Below are 22777 nucleotides of genomic sequence, written 5' to 3' on the forward strand. Positions count from 1 at the left end.
AAAGTATATGACATGTCTCATCTGCGTCTATTTGCAGCATGTCCACTTCCTGCCTCCTCTAGTAGCCTGTCCACAGACCCTGAGGTGGAATGTGATGTGCCTCACTCTGACAAAATGGCCAATGGTACACAAGGCACTGCAATGGTTTCATTGTTCAGCCTGGAAGGGAACAGTTAAGTGTGTCATGCTGTAGTCTCTGATAGGGAGGATGGTGTGATCAGACATTCAGGTGATGTGGGGGCATCAGATAATGTACATGATGATGAACATGACCTGCTGTCCCATGTTGAGTCTAGTAGTGATGGTGAAACATCTCCACAATGGACTGACACTGCTTGTCATATTACACATGGGAGTGTTGCTGATATGTGTGAATAAATGTCAGAGAGTGTACATTTACTGTTATGGGAACATAAATGTTCACAGAAATGTCATGACTGACTTGTATGCATTTGCTCATTCAACCAATCATGTAGCACACAAGCTGTGTATGTTACATGAAGGTCAGAAGTGCAAACATGGACAGATCATGGCAGCATTGGCTGCACAGCATGACTGTGTGGATCTGTTGCATGCTGTGTTTAAAGCCTTGTTACACTTTGCTAAAGCAGTGCTATGGTACAAAATGTGTGTTATGTGCCCATACCTTAGTGAGTAGATTACCTCCAGTGGGGAGAGGTAGACCCCATCTCATTATAGACCAACACATGGCTTTTGTATATTGTCTGTGCTGCAACATGCATGCACATCTGCTGTTGGTCGACCTACTCAGTACTCAACAGTTACTTCCAGACAGATGCATCATAGTACTGCTCCTACCCACACAATGTCACAAACTGTTAGTGTCACCACAATCAGCTCCTCAGTACAGCATCGTGGACCGAGTGTTTCCAGACATGGCAGGAATAGCCAAGACCACATTGTCAGCCATCAATGTGGTCACTCTAGACTGTGCACTGGTGTATTATATGATAATCACTCTACAGCCATGTTTGAATCTCTTGACAGTTGACATATAGTGAGCATTTTTCAAGATCATCACTTTACCCTATTATTCCATGTACTTCCCATATGTGCCTTCCCATATCTATCTGCTTATATACACTTATATACCAATGTTGCTGTATCCCAAACAATGATGCATGTTCCTCTGCAGATGAGTACTGCTTGTCATAGATGCTCTGCATGGCTGAACATATTATTTTATCTAATGACTCATATTGCATCAATTTCCTATCCATTATATTGTTGCCTTATGTGTGACATTCTACATCAGTCATGTTGTATATAAATATTTTGTGACATGGGTATGTTTCATTTTGACTGGTGCTTGACATGTTAGTACTCATGCTGCTGTATGCTGCATAGTGTGCTGTACAACACTGTTACACATCACTATGATATGTATGGCACATCAGTGTTATTTTACCACCATGTAGTTAGGTGATATTGGTTATAATACATTCCCATATGCTGCATTAGCCAATATTTATTGTGGTACTGGCTGTTGTAGAGATAACTTCACATGGTACTTTTATGTATGTTGATATACTACATAGCAGTAAGTTCTTTTTGGTACTGTGCCTTGCATAAAGTGTTACTGTGGTGTTATTTCCTCTGTAGACATCCAGATGTGTTCCTTGCTATGTCATGCATATGTGTATAAGGTACTACAGGTGAATAATATGCTTATGTTATGTATGTTTTTCAATGTAGACAGCTAAAGGGTTGTTTCCATTAGTTGTGCTCTGTGCTGCTGTTGTGAGGCAATACTGTGTGAATATCACTGTTTTGTCTGTGTACTTCTGTATGTGTGGCTTGTCATGACTCAAATATGTGAGTCAGATGATGCCATGTTGCCTGAGCTAGAACTTATGGCCACAGCCTCCATCGATCATACCTATTTCTTTTCATTCCTGTGTCCACCTGATCATCCTGTGACAGCTTGGATAGCTCCAGATCTAGAGATCTTAGGGTAGGTCACCCACACCTGCATCTGGTAGGCCACTGTCTGTTGAAGTTATCGTGTTGTGCTGCATGGCACATATGGTGACCATCTGTGATTCCTTTCTGGTATGCATTGTTGTGCAGCCCTGGATATGTCCAGACATTTTGTTAAAGTCATAAATAAATAACATTAAGAATGTACCTTATATGCCTTTAGTCAGGAACAACACTTCAGGATGTGCAAACAGAAATTTTATTCTTACAGAGCTGGGCGTTAGTCTTCATAACAGATGTCAAAATAGTCTCTCTGAACAGAGACAAACCACATTTTTTATACATTTTCTTATCAAATCTGGTCATGCACTTTCATTACATTACAATGACTGCGTCCTATAGAAAACTTTGCAAATGTCGTCATCCCTCATGATCTTCATCTCAGATGTCACTTGAACACCTTCCTATACATGATTCACCTGCTTCCAAGGGGTCTTGTTTCTGACCTTGGATGTTTCAAACCTGTTCTAGCAACAATGCACTCTTAGCCTGGAGGAGTCAGGCTAACAAATTCCTTTTTGTATAACTACATGCCTCCACTTCAAGCAAGACATACTATTCTTTCTTATTACATACTAAAAGAATGCAGTTTAAAATGAACAGTAATACTGTGGCTTATGAAGCTGTATTTTTCCCAGCCCGGCATTCAAATTATATTTGCTTTTAACAATCATATTATAGCATCATTAATAAACTGAAATGAATATACATTTTAATAAGCTGGTCTTGTCCCATAACAATCTGGATCTTGCTTTCTGCATACCAAGCACATGCTCGATGGTGTTCCATGTCATGGTCTGCTCTCTGTTGCATGCAGTCTCAGCAGGCATTGATGGGGCTCTATATGGCCTCATAAGGCAATGCTGCAGTGAATAACTGCAGTCACCTGTTTTAGGGGGATGAAAACAAATATTTATTCCTTATGGTTGCAGTTCACATGTCCGGATATTGCTTACAGTATAGCAGTGATCATGCACTTACCTAGTAGGATCTCTGCCAATATTTCACCATGTTGGAAAGCTGCCCTTAGAACATTTTCTCTCAAAATTGCTGCATCATGCACACTACTAGGGTGTGTTGCTATGATACTGGTAAAGAGGCCAACTGTGGAGCAACCACCTAAGAAATGAGTGATGGCCAGCCCTTTCTACTAATGTACCATTCAGCATGAGGTACTACTGGGGATGCAGTCAGTACCACTGATAGCACAGGGTAAGCTGGCAATGGCATAGAACTGTTGCATGACAGTTCTGCACTCCACAGTTATTGTTGGGATGTGAGTGTATTAATCCACTTTTGTGCACATTATTGCTAGGAACTGTCCTAGAATGTGACTGGTGGCTGTCTGAGACACTCCTACAGCATTACCTATATGCTGCTGAGGTGTCCCAGAGGCCAGTATACCCAAACTCAGACATACTTTACTTTTTACTCGTACTAGATTACCCTGCAGAGTGTGTGCATACAAGTGGGGTCTACGCATCTTGCACATAGCTTGTGCCAGCTCTCTATTCAATCTGTAGCTATCTAATATTTCCTGTTCAGAGAGATGACATAACTGTAGCCTGGCACAGTGCCATGCTGGCTGTCTTCTGGGACATTTGAAGATCAGCTTCTGTTAAGGTCTGTAATACCCCAGCCTGCTTTGTTTAGTTCATTAAATGCAGCTTGCAATTTTTTTTTTTGAGCTATAATTTGCAGAATCCATGGACTTGCTTAGAAAATTGTAGCATTATTGATAAGCACAAATGGCCTCCAGCAAGTGCTTTCATGAAATTGTTGGTAACCTAGTCTGTCACATTTTATTTTTGCTAGGTACAAATGTTGTGCTTTGGAATTCAGCAGGAGTGTGAAGAGTCTGCATTTGTCCTACTCTGAATAAATTATTACTTTCTCTTTTATTATTGTCTGTTATGAAATCACATCTGCTGCTGAAGCTCTGACGTCTTCTTTCAGTGTGCTGTGCTGTGCTGTTTGCGACTTTCTTTTGGAATCTGGTCCAATATTGTAACAGAGACTGCAGTCTTGTAGCTCTAACTTTGCAGTTTACAGCTTAAGGATAACATCTGCCTTATGTTCAGTGCAATGCGATGTCCCTCTAGCATTTTATCAACTTATCTTGTCTGAATAGAAATTGTCTTAATTTTCATGACAGATAGGTTACATACTTAAAATAATTACAAGTGTTGCTATTATAAAGGTATTAGCTATGAGATAATGCCTGTGAAGGTGCTAAAATAAATGTCTCTCATAGGAAGAATTCTAAGCAAGTGATCACTGAAAGCAAAAGATGCCTAGTCATATATACAATTAAGTATACAAACAGTTAAGTATACATACAGTTAAGTACACACACTTAAAAGTTCTTGCCACCCTTTTCAAGCACCTAATAGTGCTCACCTCCCAAATTAAGAAATGTGATATGTGATAACCCTGGTGTACATTTGTGTCTCCTTTGTTTGACATGCAGTGGTTATGTAGGTTGCTATTCTGGCTACTTATAGAGATACTACTTTTTTGAAGAAATGGGTCAGATATGACTTTGCCTATCATGGTTCATAAAGCAAGAACTTAGAATAGCCAGTAGGCTAGTGAGGATAAGGAGAGTCCTACTGATCAATTTTTGATAATTGAAGGATTTACATCCTTTAATTTTCTTGGTTAGGCATCTCAGGGGGCCTTCCCAGTTGAGCAATATGTTTGCTGTTGTACATACAAAGGGGGTCATTATATTCAATCATAGGTGTGATAAAGACAGAGTACAGTGGTAGGATGACTTCACTGGATCTTGATGATACTCCCCTGAAAATTAATTAATCCCTGTTGTATACTTCTAGTTACAATTTTACATTGAAAAGAAATTAGCAGCTTTAACGACTTAGGATGCATTGGTAGCTGATTTGTAATCCAGAGGATAATGAAGGGCTTTACAGTAAGATTGTCTAATTTTTAAATAATGCCAGTGTGGCAGATAGTGTCAAAAGCCTTGTTCATTTTGAGATAACATGAACAGAGTGACCACTGTCAACAGCCACTCCAGCCCTTTCAAAGCAGCTAGGTTTAGGAGGCCTGGCTTTCACAAAACCAAACTTCATTGGGATATAGATCAGTTAAATTGCTTATGTCTGTATTAGTGAGCTCTGCTACAATATATTCTATGGCTTTGTAAATAAGGCTAGAGAGGTTGATGGGCATTTAATTGCCCAGTTCTGCAGAGTCATGGTGGCTATTCTCCAGGTACGAGGCACAAATCCTACGGATATTCTCAGGCTGAACAATTTAGGTAGAGGCTCAGAGTACATACCTGGCACTGATGAGAATGCAGCCTGGTACCTTGCCTGGTTCCATGGAAGTATTAGTTTTAATCTTTAACAGGGATTCTAAGACTTGCTCCAAGGTTATATCAGTGAAAACTAATTTTTCAGGTTAGTGGGGCCAACAATGTTGGCAGAATGAGTAAGGATTAGAAGTGAATTTGTCTGCTAATATATTGACAATATCTTTAGCATCAGAATGCATTATACTATAATGGAAAAGTGACAGGAAGCACACTCACCTTTGATGCAGAAAGCTATGGGTTCTATTCCCACATCAGGTAGATTGATTACTGACACTACAGTGAAGCATAAGAGGGGTGCTGCACTTCTGAGTGTGTTATCCTTCTGATTAGAAGTTAAACTGAGGGTCCATCTGTTTGAGTTGGTGGTAGCTCAGGTGGATGTTAAAGATCCCATAGTACCTATCAAAAAGAATAAGGGAAGTTCCTCGATGCCATGGCCAAATTTCCCCTGGTGGAATAAATACCAGCTTGGGTCTCCCCTTAAAAGAAGTGACTAACCTAGTCAAACTAACCTCATCAACAAAAGATAAATAAATATTACTGAAGAAAGATTTACACTAAATTTGTATTCTTTACTTTCCTGATTTTACTTAAAAAAGATTAATACTTTCCTTTGGTATTTGTAGCAACTCAAACTTCACTTTACATTTTCGAATACTACGTTTAAATTCTTTGTTGGCATGTTACAATCTAGATTTGAGATAGGGAATTAGGCTTTCTTTTAACTTTTGATTATTTTCCTTTATCTGTTATGCTGTTTATTAACATGGGAGTTCAACCGGAGAAGTTTATCCCTGAATTTATTATTATGTTTAGGGTAGGTAGGTATTGACTTTTCTATGCAACTGTTTAGGTGCTGGTAAAAGTCAGGGGTGAATGCACCAGCCCTCTGAATTGGGTTAATTTGTAGAGGATTGTTGGGAATTTTGCACACATCTTTTACATGTTGAAGTACATTTATATGGGAGAAGTTCCAAAACTGGCTTGACAGAGAAGATGAGGTCAAATTTAAACCAGAGATGAAGGGGTGCAGTGTGGTACACAGCAGGGTCTAGGATGGTAAGGACCAGGTCAAGGATATTTTGGCCTCCAGTGGGTAGTTGTTTTACAATTTACTCCCTTTTGTAGATCCCTGCTTAGCCTTTTCCTAGCACTCTGCACAAGCTAGCTTTAACAAAATGCCTTGCCTTGTTCTCCATGCTTCCTAATATGAATTGTGCAAACACACTGAAATGTACCAGCTACACTATCAAGCCCACTGACACGTCACTGATCATACTCCCCTTCTGAGGTGCAGTATCCCTGACTAGAACCATCTGTTTTTCTTCTATGAACCATACCTTTAGCCAGTCACCAAATCCTCTTTGCTTACTGTCTCTTACAGTTGTTTGTCCATATTGCATGGGAGAAGTAGTTGAATGTCTTCATGAAGTAAAACTATAAGGGGTCAGCATTTTGTTGTCCAAATCTGCTATTACCCATTCACACAACTGCATTTACATTTTCAATGCAGGCACTGATATATTTATCAATATTAGGCATTGCTAAACCTCCTTGTATCTGTGAAGTTGTCATCACTTTCCATAGTATTCTAGGAGGACCTCTTCTTCACAAAAAATTGTAAGAACTCTATTAACTTGAGAGGGCCATTCTACTGTAGGGGGAATTAATACATTCGGCAAAGGAAACATTACTACTAAAGGTAATATAGGCTCAAACCCCCCCCCCCCCTCTGGACAAGGCAGTAGAGTACTTTAACTCCGCATTCCTAATGATCCTAAACCAACTAGTCCCAATCAAAACAATTAGGATGAGCACTAATCCTGCCCCCGGTTACAGAAAATCACAAAAGCCCTACTAAAACAAAAGGACAAAGCATGGAAAATCTGGCAACAACATAAAACACCCACAACTAGACAAGACTTCTTAGAACTTAGAAATAAGGCAAAAAAACTGGTTAAGATTGACAAACAAAATCACTATATATTCCTACAAGGAAATATAGTAACAACCCACAGAAATTCTGGGTTGCAATGAACAACATCCTCCAACCTGGAAAAAACACCACACCACCTCCAAATATAGAAGGCACTAACCTTGATATAGCCTCCAACTTCAACAGCTATTTCACCTCCTCCATACTGAAACTCATAATGATAGAAACACCACCAACACCCCACCAACCCTCAAAGCCCAGTCAACCACCACCCCTTTTTTATTCAAACCAGTATCTATATCAACCATCCCAAAACTCCTAGCTAAACTCAAACCAACTACCCTCACTGCCATCAACCTCCCAACCAAATACCTTCAACTTGCTTCAAGGGCCATTGCTTACCCAATCTCACTACTAATAAATAGATCCATTAATGAACACTATGTTCCATCCTTATGGAAAACCTCGTACATCATCCCCCTTCACAAGGGTGGCTCCTCCACCGACCTCTCCAACTCCCATCCCATTGCAATCCTTTCACCCCTATCAAAAATTCTAGAACGGTGTATCCATCACCAACTTCTCTCCCATTTACTCTCCAATAACCTACTCTCTAAAACTCAACATGGATTTCAACCAGCACATAGTACCACCACTGCCCTAATTAACTTCAACAACACCATAAACACATACAGAAACCAAGGGAAACTTGTATCTGCCACCTTCCTAGACCTATCCAAAGCATTTGACACAGTTTCCCACAATAAATTCCTATCCTATCTCTCTAAACTCAACCTTGACAATTTCACCATTCAGTGGTTCAGTAGCTACCTAGACAACTGTTATCAATCTGTCAAATGTCTCACCTCTATCCCCCCCTTGCTCCCTGTCAAATGTGGCATAGCCCAAGACTCAATCCTTGGCACATTTCTCTTCAACAACTTTACAAACCAACTCTGCTTAGCAATCACAAAAGCCGGTATAGTCCAATACGTGGATGACAATACCCTAATCTGCTCTGCACCCAACATCCATCTCCTACAAATCCAAGCCCAAGAATCCTTTACAGAGCTAGAAAACTGGCTAAACAATTCTCAACTGATACTGAACCCTAAAAAAAAACACAACTAATGCTATTCCACACAATTAAGACTAATGGCCCCACCTTCTCCATTCATTGTGCCAATAAGACCTTCATCACACCTGTCTCTGAGGCTGAACTACTAGGCAATTGACAAGCAACTTACATATAATAAACATATATCGCTAACCAGCTCCAAAGTTCACAAAAAGCTAGGATGCCACTACTGTAGCAACAAGTTCTTAACTTCTGAATCCAGAACTGCCATAGCCAGAACTCATCTCTTATCAATGCTACTCTATGCATCCCCAGTACTAACAATTCTAAATAAAGCTGACCTGAAAAAACTTTCAGCATGCTACAACAAAATAGCTAGGTTTGCAACCAATGCTAAATCACACTGGCACCACTGCCAATCCCTACAGAAACTATACTGGCTAGAATTTCCAGACTTAATATGCTACCACCAGCTCAACTTAGCCCATCAAATACTATACCACCCTGATAAAACTCCTGCCCTAACAGGCCTCCTAAACTTTTACAGCACCAACAGGGAAATATAATCCAGTAACAAAGCCCTAATTTAAGTCATTCATGTAAAAACAGCTCTGGGGAATCTCTATTCCCTTATGAAATTCCAAAACATGGAACATCCTGCCTCCAGACCTCAGGTTACAAAACCACACTACCACATTAAAAAAACTCTTTAAATCACACGTGTATGAAAACCATATATGTAACTGTAATGACCCTCCCTGAATCTACCTTATTCTAGGCTATTACTCATTGCTGACTCTGATGAACACTGTTACACTGACTTATACTTTACTTAGGTAAACTGTATATAGTGTAAATATCTTTTAAATTTGTTCTTACTGTGATGTCAATTGTATATATTCTGTACTTATGCTCACTATACAAATGTGTTGTGATCATATACTTCTACTACAACCTTGTTTTTGTTTAACTGTTAATCTTATGTGAATATGGTTTTTTTCTTAATTGTTGTTAAACTTTATTAACTTCTTTTTACTTATCACTTTGTAACTTTGTGGAGCTTTTCTCCCCAGGACTCCACTGAAAATGGACACCTGTTGTCCAGCCGGACTATCCTGGTAAACAAATGTTAAATAAATAAAATAAATTTACTCTTACTAACAAGGAAAAAAATGTCTGTCATTTCTTAACATTTCTTAATTTATTAGCTTTATTTGGAAAGTCAAATTGCATTGGATGCAAATTTGTTTTTTCTTGGGAAGATAATATTTTCTAAAAACTACTTTTACTATTACTTTGCAGTCAATAGTGTTCTGGTTTTATACCATCTTTTCCTTCTTTCTTAAGTAAAACCATTTCTGCTAAGGCCATTGATTAATGTTTTCCCCTAGCCAGTATAGTGATCACACTGGCTATTTTGTGTAAGTAAGGAGCCAATTCATTTACAAAATTTTGATAACATTTGGCTATTAAAAACCACTTGGTGCTGATGTTTTTGTTTTCTTTAACATTGTAATAGAGTCTTTAATATTTTCTAACAAAATTTCAGGATCTATATTTTGAAATATTAATTTGAGTGTTTTCTTTATCCAATTTTTCAACTTAATTACATCTTCTGACCAAACTTGATTGTAGATTTCTTTAAAATAACTATTTATTATACTCCCTATCTTATCTTGGTTAGAAGTTGCAGTTCTATCAGTATATTGTATTTGTAAAGCTGCATTTTTAGATTGTTCCTCCATAGTGATTGTGACACCCCCCTCTGGGCTAGTAATCCTCACCACTGAGACTGGTGAGGGACGTTCACTTGGAACAAAGACAGATACACACAGTATTTCCAGATGAAGCTCTCTGCATAAAGCACAATTTCCCTTAAGAGCACACAGGGGAACACACTCAGTCTAAGGACTGGGATCCCCCCCTTCTCTCTCCAGACCCCGAGTAAGACTCCCCACTGGCACAGCAGTTGAGTTGAGTCCTCAGCTGAGTGTCCAAGCCAAGTTGTCCACCAATCTTTCTGTGAAACCAGTGCTCTGTGTCCCTGCTAGATGTAGCTGATACACACACTCTTTTTGATTTGATTTTTACACACACACACACACCTGGGAAAGGCTGGCACAGATTTTCTAGCTATGCCCCCTCTGCCCAGACTATAACGTAGTTGCTGCCACCACAAATTCCAAAGCCAGCTACTCTAAGGCACCCAATTATGCTGAGTGAAATTTATACTAATACAAATGGTAAAGCTGACCAAAGTGCAAGGCTTTCAGGAGTGGCCATAGTGTCACTAAATAAATAAAAGTACTCTCAAAGGTTAAAACATTCTCTAAAAGACCAGCCACAATGAAACATTTAAATATATTTAATAACAAATAACAAAAGAACATGACAATACTAAATATCTTTTTACAACATACACCTCAGTATAAATCATAGGAAATATTAAAATAACACAGATGAATACCATCACACATATATAGAAAAACAGAAATTAACTAATCTCACTATATTTTCCTGACCGATATAACAAATTACTATTCCTTGGTTAATTACTAAAGCAAGGTGGGGGCAACGTCACCCACACCCCCAATGTTGGGGGCTGCATACCCTACTTATATATACCAATTCCAAGATCACTGCCCTGGGAAAAATCTTCCCTGATGTGAGCGTTCAATGAAAGTCTGTTTGCTGATTTATATTTAATGAACGGCCATTCACTGAAGTTAGTTTTCAGTGAACTAATATAGACCCATCTCATTCATGCTTGACTTCTGCTTCAGATGAAAAAAAAAAAACAATGGAACCCCTTTCCAAATATCTAACTTAGTAGAAAACACAAAGGTAGATTTAATATTCTTTTTCTATAAATTATTACATATTTCTACAAACTTGTTTCTTTGTCTGATGACATTGTATGGTAAACCAGCAAAAATAGTGATTTTATGTATAAAAAAATATTTTCCACATCGCAACTGATAGGATTCTCTCTCTCTGTCCTTACTTATACAAAATTTAAACATTAGTAGTCTATTTGCACCATTATTTTCTTGATTTCTCATGGTGAGTCTATGCAGTCGATCAATCTCACTGTTAACTTCTTGATCTATTTCCAGCAAATTCGTAAAGATGCTGTAAACAGCAGATTCCAAACCCTTCCAGGTATCCCAAACATCAAGTATACCAAATAGAAATATATCTTTCCTTCTTCTGAAGTTTCAAAATCTATAAGTTGTTTCTTTAACTGTTTTTCTTTGTTTTTACTTGAATTAGCGATTTCTTCATTTAGTCTTAATTAAAGTTCACGCTACTTACATTTTCTTCTAATACTATCATGTGTGGAGTCTGCATGTCCTACCCACGGTTGGGTGGGCGTTCAAAAGACATGCGTAAATGGGCTTGCCTTCGTTGAAGGTTGAATGTCGAGCTGGCACCTCGGCATTCATGAAAAATCTACTGCCAATCCTTAGCGGACCAGAGTTCCACTGTGGTGACTCCTAACCAGGAAAAGCTGAAAGACAACAACAACAACTATCATTTGTTCAGACTGCACGTTGTAATTTTTTTGCAATTGAGTTACTGCTGATTGAATCTGAGCAATCTGATTAACAGTAGTTTCAAGTTTTGTTAATTTATCACACATCAGATTAAATTTCTCTGTTAAAATCACATTATCATTTGCATACTTGTCTAAACTGAATAATTCACACATTACAGCTACATCACGCATCTCTTTTCCTATTGTTTCTACTGAGAGAGTAGAAATTGTATTCAAGCTTAATGTAATTTCTAACAGCAGTTTGTACTGTTATTTTTGTGTCTGTTGTAATATTTAGTTGGGATGATACTACAAAACTGTTTCCAATAGTTGGTTCGTCGCCCATTTCTTTTATGGTTAATGACTGCAAGTCTGAGAAGTATAAAGCTGAAACTGGTCCAGCTTTCTTTGGTGTTTCTTCTGAATAATAATATTTTACTGCTCCCTCAAAGTTTGTTTTATCATTCAAACCTCTAAACAAGGTTTGAATGTTTTTAGGAGCAGGTATTTTCCCTAAAAATCACCTTTTTGTTTAAAGGTTTTGGTGTGCAATGTGTATTTCGTTATATTTTTGTTACTTTCTTAAGGAGTTTGAAATTCATGGGTCAGCACTCAGTAAAGCATGTTATGTCCTACGCATCTGTGACGCCCCACCTACCCACATATTTCCTCTTGTCTTTTCTCTCCCATTCCATGTGTCATCTTCTCCTCATTTTTTGGCTTTACTTTTAATATCTTCTTCAATATATGTATCCCCTGATCCCATTATTCTGTCTGTGCTATGATTCTGCAGAACATGTGCCCTGTGATTGACGCATTCCTTCTCTTAACACTCACTTACACCTCAGTTATTCTTTCTGTATATTTAATTCCACTCTGCTGCCACTGATTTGTTCTCCCATCTTATTCCGAAGCCTCCTGACATTTACTTATATACATTTCCATCTAATCTGGTTCTGATATTTCCTTCCTACTTATGTTACCTTGCCACACGACACTCTGCTTACTTGGGTCACATTTCAAATTTCCATCTTCTGTGTTTATATTCATCTCCTGATCTCACTTCCTACCACATTTTATGGCTGCATTTCTTTGATGCACCTCTATAGACTAGATTTGACACTACAATCCTTTCTTGAATAAAATGCAGACAGTCTTTATCACAAAACTCTACACTATGCGCTTCCTCCACAAGTTTTCTTTATGATTATCCTCTGTTCTTCTGCCCAGTCTGTGAGCCAACAGCTGTCATTCCTGGTATCTGCACTAACTGCTGACCTTGTAAAACCTCAGGAAAAACCAATATATTCCTGCTGTACTTTTCTCCTCTCACTCCTTCTACCTTTGCCCAGTACTTTTTCCCATATGCTTACCTTCCTGTCCTGTCCTTATAGGTTCACAGGTTCATAGGTTAGTACTAGGCTAAATGCCCTTGTGGGCTATTTTAACCCTAGCCAATTACCCCATGTGAGTATAAAACCCTTTACCTTGTGTCTGTAAAGAAAACACCTTAACCTTTATGCCAACCTCCCACCCAAATAGGTTCATAGATTAGCACTACACTAACTAACCTTGTGAGTCATTTTAAGCCTAGCCAATAACCGCATGTCAGAATCAAGCCCTTCACCTTGTATCTGTAAGGTAAATACTTTAACCATTATTTATCTCCTATGACTTCTTTCTTATCTGCTCCCTTTACCCCCTATTATCTTGCCAGAGATATCAAATAGGCCAATAGACCTCAAAGCATCATAATCTGACTTTTCTGATCCCTATCTGCCTATATGTCCAACATGCTCAACCTCCCTAAGAGTCACTTAGCCAAACTACTATCACACATCCACTGCTTCTGACCAACTTCTCTTCACCTGTACTTATTGATACCATTCTGTTTCCCCTACAGTCCTTTAACTTCTTTAATTGCCCATTACTTGCAGTTTGAGCTCCTCTATGCTAATAAGTGTTTTAATCTGTTACACCACTCAGCTACATGCTGGTGAATAAAAATGTCATATATTACTGTGAGCTAAATTACACAGTCAGTCCCTATTATTGTAAGTGTGAGTTCCATAATTACAGAAAAAAGTTTTAAAATGCAGGAGAACAGTATATGTATCACTGCTCTCCTTTAAAATGTTTTATCCCCCTAACTTATATATCCTAACTCTGAGGTCACCATGTCTCAGACAAAGGGTGATATTCCAAGCAATGTCAATCATTTATTTAGTATATGTAAATCCACATTTTTGGTCATTCAGTCTTGTTATCCTGGGACTCTCATCAATGTGTAGAGGAATTTGAAACAATTATTTAATTAACACTAATCAACATTGCAGGAAGTGGTGTACCATGCTAATATACATCAGTAATCTGGAATCCATGCTCTCTTGTGCCACAGTCAGTACTCCTGACAAAGAGGAAATTGCCAGCACAAACACTACACCACCCACATCACATTGCCAAGCACATCAGACACCCACCTGTGCAGGGGTCCTCAATAAAAAATTACCTAAACAACAGAGACCCCAGAACACACTCACAAACATTCCACACACAACACCAAACACATCACATACAATAGACAACACACCAGTGTCTCACAAACACAGCCCATTAGGCATAACAATAAACCAGTGCAGCCCATAAGGTATAACAATAAACTAAACATGCTTCTCATTGATGACTCAGTAGTGAGACACACTGATGTCCCCCTCACCAGGCTCGACAAGGAAAAGGTCACATCTGATTGTCTGTCAGGTGCTAGACTCCACCACATCACACATGCACTTAAGTCTCTCCACAACAGGTGCAAGTATGACTCTGTCATTTTCCATGTTAGTGTGAATGAATTGAGACATACCTCTATGACTATATGAAGAGAGACATGATTGAGCTCTCAGAGTATGTGTTCCAGGCAGGTAGCCCTAAGCACCATCCTAACTTCACCAAGAATGATACCACAATACCAACAAAAAATAATTGACTTCAACAATTGGCTTAGCTTCTGGTATCAGTATCTGTCTGTCTGGGATGACATGGTTGACAGGCCGTGATGCTTTGTTAGAGATGGCCTCCACCTGTCACCCCTTGGGGCTCCATATCCTGTCCAAGGCTTTTGCCACCTCCCCCATTGTTCCTTTTTTAGGCTATGTCCCAAAGACAAATTGTCCAACATAAAACATCTGTCAAATAGCAAACTGAAGGTCATGCTGCTTAATGCTAGGAGCCTTAACCTGAAAATGCACTCACTGAAGGGTCTCCCCACACTGGAAGATGCCGATGTCTGTGCAGTCATTTAAACTTGGTTCAGGGCTGTGGAGAGCACCCCTGCCTTACCAGGCTATACCTCATTCCACACTTTCTGACCCCAAAATGAGATCAGAAGGACTAAGGGTGGTGGAGTCTCTATTTTCATTAAGGACAGGCACACCTCCAGACTGATTTGCCAGCATGACACACGGGAATTACTCCAGATGCAACTGACAGTTGGCAAGCCACCCATTCAAGTTATAGCCAGCTATAGAACCCCCCTCCATGTCTCAGGACAGCCACTCCTCCTACCTGGACCTACTTGACTCCATCAAGGTACCCCCTAACACCCAGATCTTTGGTGAATTCAACTACCCCACCATAGACTGGGTGAACTATTCCTGCACTAATGCAGTCACCCAATGATTCCTTGATTTCATCAGTTCTAATGCACTAGGCCATCTTGTCTCATCCCCCACAAGGGGCGATAACATTCTGGACTTGGTCATCACCAACATGGGTGACCTCTGTACCTCTCCCATAGTATGTTCTTCCCTGGTGAGATCATCGGTCTGTCTCATTCAAAGTTTCTATCCTAACCCCCCCCTAATGTGACCACGCTAAAAAACTTCTCAAAAGCTGACTACAACTTCACAAGGGAGGGTATCAGATTCACACCACTGACCCCTCAGATAATGCAGACAACTATGCAGAACAGTATGTCAGTGCAGTATACAAGCACCTGTACAACTGCATGGACTCAGCCATACTCAACAGAACTAAAACCTGCTCCTCAAGGAAACACAAACCTTTCTGGTGGACATCCTCTATCAACAGGCTTTACAACAAAAGGAAGAAACTCTTGTCCAAGGGTAAAAAGGAATAATTCCAAATTTGAAAAACTCCCTCCTCAGCCTCAACAAGCAAATTAGATCACTAGTGAAAACCTGCAAAGCCAATTTTGAATTGAAACTAGCATCTGAAACAAATGGAAACCATAAAGCCTTCTTCAGCTACATCAGGAATCTCCATGGCAAAGCCCAGGTTTGTTCCGAATTAGTACTTAACGGTACCACTTACACTGATCCTGTTGACTTAGCCAACCTGCTAGCTAAGTTCAGCTCAAACTTCACCCACTACCCCCCCCAAAGGCTCAGTCAACATCCCCTATACTTGCCTCACACCTCACATCCCCACAGATCAAGTGTTAAAGGCCCTATCCAAGGCAAAGAACACGGATTCCATGGGACCTGATAGTATCCCAGGCTGTATTCTGAACCATCTACAGCAAGAACTATCCTCGCCATTGAGCACCCTATTCAACCATAACTTAAGTACAGGCTTCATTCCAGCAGAGTGGAAAACTATCATTGTCATCCTCTTGCACAAATGTGATGCCATTACTGACCCGGGAAACTATTGCCCCATTAGCTTGACAAGTCTGATCTGTAATGCCATGGAGTGTATTATTATGGATTTCATAAGCAAGGACATAGGCAACCTCCAAGCACTTGACCCCACTCATTTTAGATTTGTCAGGGGCAAAATCTTCCCTTTTGAAGCTGGTTGACTTCTTTGAGAATGTCACCAAGGCCCTGGATGAGAGAAAGTCAGTACTTACAGCTTACTATGACTTGGCTAAGACCTTTGACATGATCCCCCACTCGAGCATCATCAAAAAGCTAACTCAACTTGGCATAAATCTCTATCTTGTCAGGTGGGTGGCCAACTGGCTCATCAATAGGACCCACAAGGTCAAAATAGGCACTACCACCTCCAACAGCAGACCTGTCACTAGTGGTGTTCCCCAGGGATCTGTCCTTGGACCCCTACCGTTTGGCATCTACTTCTCAGAGGTCCAGGCAAAGACAAAGGACCTGTGGTTGACCAAGTTTGTGGATTGCTGTAAGTTGGGTGCTGTCACTGATTCCCCAAATTATATGACATACTGAAAGAGGTTCTCACAGCAACAAATAATTGGTGCCAAAGTCATGGCCTTAAGTTAAATGCAAAAAAATGTATTAACTTACCATTCAGCAAAAATACGGCTCCTACTGATTACCACATCAACAGCAACCCCCTTAGCATACAACCTGTGGTGAGAAACCTGGGTACTCAGGTTGACGACAATCTCACATTCGACCCATGACAGTGGTCAGAAAAGCCTTTTACTTGGTTCATCTTATAAGCAAAGGGGTTACATCCAGAAAAAAGGAGGTTATTACCTCTCTGTACTCCTCCCTCATTAGGCCTATAATTGAGTATAATGACATGTTTGGTATGTACCTCTCCAAAGACCTGCACCAATTGGAAAGGCCACAGAAATACCTCACAAAGAGAATCCATGGCCTCCAACACCTGTCCTGTGCAGACAAGCTCAAATTACTATCACTCTACTCGGTATCGTACACATTGCTCAGAGGTGATCTGTGTCTTGCCTATAAGGCAATATCAGACCCTACCCTACTAGAGATGCCCCATAGCTGTAAGTTTAACTCCTCGCACAGTACCCATTCAAAAGGCCTAAATCTAATATGTGACATCAATGAAACCTGCTGGAAAGGCAGGTTTGTGTCTCAGAGGCTGCCCCATCTCTGGAATAGACTTCGCATACATGTCAAACAGAGTACCTTGCTGACCCTCTTCAAGCGCAGCCTTGATGAGTGGATGAGAAACCACAAATTTTCCCCAGGTGTTCCACTGTTGTCCCTCATTAACAGGGGTGACACGTGCTGACTGAGGTTTTTTTCTGGGGATAAAGTCTTGGCTAGGCTTATAAGGGTCCCAGGGCCATTAGTCTAGTAACCTCCTATGATCCTATGATCCTATGAATATTGAATGAGTTGCTTTCACTATTTCTGCTCTTCTTTATTCTCTGTCTCATCATAGTACACTTTATTTATTTTTGTTTATTTATCCCTTGTCAGCTGGATTAGTTAGATAGGAGGTTTTGTGCTTGTAGCACTGGTTCCCTTCATTTTTCCTGGCCTGACATTCATAAATCCTTTCCCCTGAATACTACTGGTTCCCTCTGTTGTTTTTTTTTTTTTTTTTATTTCTCCCTGCTTCTATCTTCTTTTGTCTTCTAGCATACAGCATAGGCTTGTATGGCTAAAAAGGAAAAGAATCATTAAAATGATCCTTGTCCCCAACTGCGCTATTTGGTTAGTATTATTATGAATTTTTTAAGGTAAGAAATAGCAGTAACAATGCAAAGAAAATATATGAGTAAGAAACAGCAGTAACAATGTAAAGAAAATATATGGGTAAAACAACTTAACTATGGTTAAAAATAAATATCTACATAATTAAAACAAATTGTTATAAAATGTAAAATGAGAAAAAGAACCACTGGGTGGATTTAGGTAGGTCCTCCTGCATAGGTAGTCCTTATGATACCTTCTCATGGAGGTCTCAGACTCATGTGCCTGTTCAGGGAAGGTACCTAATTCCAAAGGACAAGTGCAAAGTAGACAAAAGAAAACCTAATGAACGAGTGAGCTCTTAATCCGTGAGAAGCTCCCTGCCTAATGATCTCAAGGACTTTGTTGATGCGGATGATACTAAAATGCCTTTAAATTAGGAGGTGTCAGGACCAGATTGTACAAGGCTTGGAAGGATAGTTAAGGATCTTGAATACATCTCTTGCACTAACCAGTAGCTACTTCACATCCTGTAGAACAAGTATTTATGTAGTTCATACAAGATGTCTTGCCATGGAATTTTGTACTCAGTGCAGTTGTCAGGATCCCTGTCCTCCAGCATTGGATAAAGGGTCAAATAATAGTTTTGTAAACAACCTTTATGCTTCCAGGCAAAAGCTTAGTTCAGAAGATTAGTAATTTTTCTGGACTACACTAATGCCTAGGATAGAAACTCCTATACTCGAAGAAGCAGACCAGTTCTTCCTTATTGCAGTCAACATGCAAATATGTTCACTTTATCACTAGTATATTTTGTGACTGCGGTGGTGGTGCTGCGGTAGCATTGTTGCCTCACAGTAAGATGTTGTCCTGTTCGATTCTCAGCTAGAGCATCTTCTGTGTGGAGACATGCATGAATGGGCATACCTTCATTGAAGGTTGTGCATCAGAGCTGGCAACTCGGCACGTAAAAATCGACTGCCAATCATTAGTAGACCGGAGTTCTGCTGTGGCGACCCCTAACCGGGAAAAGCCAAAAGACACAACAACATTTTGTGACAATGCAGTGGAAGGAAATCTGTGTGATGTTTCCATACCTCACAATAGAGACCTAACGGAGGTTATTAGCAGTGGAGGAAATCCATGTTATAACCCACAACTGCAGTGGTCATAGGTTTTGACAAGCAAAAGAAAGAAATCAGATGGTTCCCCCTAAGTTATTATGAATTATACCACTTACAGTAGTTTGTCAGGTGGAATCAAGTTAGCATGTCCTGATCCGTTGTAATACTTCCAGTTACTATAGGCCTAGACTTCCCAATAAATCAAGTTAATGCTGACTTCTCTAGATGTACTAGGTGACTTGAATTCAGGTGAAAGAAATGCAATGGTCTGAGCTACTAGATACAATGCACAGGCCAGCATATCAGCATGTTTATACCTACAAAGATAGAAAAACAAAAAAAGGAAAAATAGTGCATCAGTAACATGGAGAAATACCACTTCTGTCCTTAGATATAGTACAGCTAGAGTGTATCACTGGGAGCACTTAAATGATTCAATTAGACAGGAAGCATGTCATGTAACAGAAGATATATGGAGACAACACAGGGAACTGGAGAAAAGCTCAGCAAGGAAACTGCAGGAGCCATTCATTTCAAGAGCTGCAGATGCAATACATGTTCCTGTGTGTGAGTGCTATGTTAACAGTTAACATTGTTTCACACAGGACCTTCCTTACACCCCCCCAAAACACATATAATATTCAAAACTGTGATCATAATGTGCTGTAGATGTCACATGGATATTTGTATGTGGAAACGTATGTTTTGAGTCACATAATGGCAAATTCATGTCGGATCCTGTGGAAACAGCTTCAATGTATCTCTGGTTATTTGACTATTATAACATCAGAAATAATTCTACAATATCTGAAAGTAAAATGTACAATCTCAAAACAGCATTATCAACTTCTTTAGGTTTTATTGACCAAATGTCAAAGGGAAATAAGAAAAAGAATGCTTTTTTGCGATGATACATTTTATGGGTGCTCCTCACTTTGCAGATTACGAAGAGAAGACAGCTCTGGGAATTAGTTTACCATGGAGTACTGGGCAACAACATGGCTTACAGGATATGTTTTTTGTCTTATGAGTCCAGAATTCAGCTTTATATGTAGTCACTGCTTATGCTGAGTTTGCAAATTCTGTTAGAGGTTGTGCAGCTTTATCATAGAACCATAGAAAATACTGGGCAGCCGAGTTCTGTGGTCATTTACACCTTGTCAGCATGCCACCTTACACCTTACCTCCTTTTTCAAGGAGTAACAGGCTAGTCATGCCAAAGCATGAATTTGTGGATCCCCAGCTCGTTGTCTATCTCCCTTATGAAGGAGTTGTTAGACAACTGGATGAGTATCCACAAATCTGTGTGCTCTATCACTAAAATATATATTGCAAATTTTTAAAAGGATATCCTCTGAATGAAGAAGAGACTCAATGTGTTTCCATTTAACCTGTTAACTAGAGTAAAATGCTAATCAAACTGGAACATTTTCAGACTCAGCCTGGGGTAGAGTAAAACAAAATGAGATCTTGGGCATTAAGATATAATACACAGAGATAAATACAGTGACTAATATGAAAGATTGACATTTATTTATAATATATACACTTTTTGAACGAAAGAGAAAAGTATCACTAAGAAATTTAATCCATAAGTCTTTTTTCTTGAGGAATGAGTTGGTATTAGCCTGCATATTTAAGTGCACCCATATTGAGTAATACTGCTTTATTCAAACCATTTGCAGAGGCCTCATTAAGTAAGAATTTCTCAAGGCTAACTATGAACTAAGGGAAGGAAGTGATTGGTTTTAGGTCTGTGGGGCCATCACATGAAAACTGTAGTCTGTGCTGTCCATCGTAGTTCTGACAGTATGAAATGAGTGTATGGAGGAAGTTTTTAGTTTCAAGTGCTTTGGGTGAGGTGAGTAGTAAATAATTGGGATTATTCTACTTTAAGTAGTTTAAAAATCAGTGGACATACTAAAGATTTTGCTCTTTGATGGGAAGGGAGACATTTATTTTTTGCTAGAACTTGCCAGTGGTGCTCTCTCACAGAGGCAAGTGACATTAATACTTTTATTCTTGCAGGCAATTTTTAGATTTTCCATATTCTGTTTTGCAGCTGAAACAATTCAAGGTAGTCTATAATCTAAATGGATGAGGAGAATTTATGTCCCAATCATCATCTATCCATTCAGGAAGAACAACATGAGAGATTTTATAAACCCCTAAAAAGCAGATAATTGATCTTATTTTTTATAACTTTCATATGATACTGGAAGTTGAGTTGCCTATCAATGCAATTTTATAAGTATCTGTATTATTAAAATCATTGGTTAGATTTTTTTTCTCTTTTTTTTGGTGTTTACAATGAGTTATGATTCATTAACAAGCTATACAATTAATTACTAATTACTAATTTTGTGGCATCTCTTTTAACTCATTAAATCCGAGTGGTGCCTCCAGTTGCATCTGCAGTTAACTCCTGCTGACACCTCTAGGCGTCAAATATTGCTTGTTAATATTTGCATTACTAATTCAAAAACCATGCTATGGACAAGGTTTTAAAAGATTTCATCCTAAAGCATACACAATGGCAAACTCAACTGCATTAATATTTGACCTCTGTCTAGTGCAGATAAAGAGATATTAACTGTTGTTTTTATGATATTAATTTATATAGATATAATTTTTTACATTTTTCTAAATATTTCAACAATCAAGTAACACAGACTGAACTCCTTGCCTCGTATGAAAGCGCTCCGATAGATGAATAAAATGCTCCTAACAGTATGTGTGTAACTTGAGTGGTTCTGAGATATTGTAAGTTGTTTACAAAATGTTAAAATGGAATAGTTACTGTGCTTACTGTGACTTATAAAATTCAGTTTAAGACCTAGAATCTAAAGAATACTACCACTAAAAATAGTTTATGCTGAATAGTTTGCCATCTATACTTCTTTCATAACCCCTATGGTTCCAGAGATATGAATAATTGTTTGAAATGTGAGGACATAATTTGATTCTATCAAAATGCTTAGGCTCCACCCATTGGAATAGACAGTGCAGTTGGAGTAATGAATTAATCAGCCTGATTCCAGCAAAGATTCTTCTTTGAAACTAACTGCATTTTTTATGCATTACTATTAACAGTCCACCCACCCTTCAATGCTACAGGACAACGCTTGCACTAGGTGTTTGCTAAATTTCAAATGTATATATAGTTTCAATGTAGTTTTATTGCATTACATAGGTTCATAGGTAGGTACTAGGCTATCTGCCCGAATACATTTAGAAGCCTAGCCAGAATGTGTTGGCTTTCGCCGCCCCCTTAGATTAGTTCCCTGTGCTTCTGTCCAGGAGAGCCACTGAAGTGATCCCTGGGGTAAACTTTCTGTTTCCCATCCACTCGTCAAGGTTTCTCTTGA

General features: G+C 39.1%; 1 long non-coding RNA gene across 1 annotated transcript in view; it reads left to right on the top strand.

Annotated features, from left to right (window-relative positions):
• LOC122796559 overlaps positions 1-22777 on the top strand; it is a 193235-nt gene that overhangs the window by 122615 nt on the left and 47843 nt on the right. The gene's annotated exons all lie outside the window — the stretch shown is intronic.

This window comes from Protopterus annectens, chromosome 3.part0, assembly GCF_019279795.1.
Source record: "Protopterus annectens isolate FY-2018-M chromosome 3.part0, PAN1.0, whole genome shotgun sequence".
NCBI lineage: Eukaryota > Metazoa > Chordata > Ceratodontiformes > Protopteridae > Protopterus > Protopterus annectens.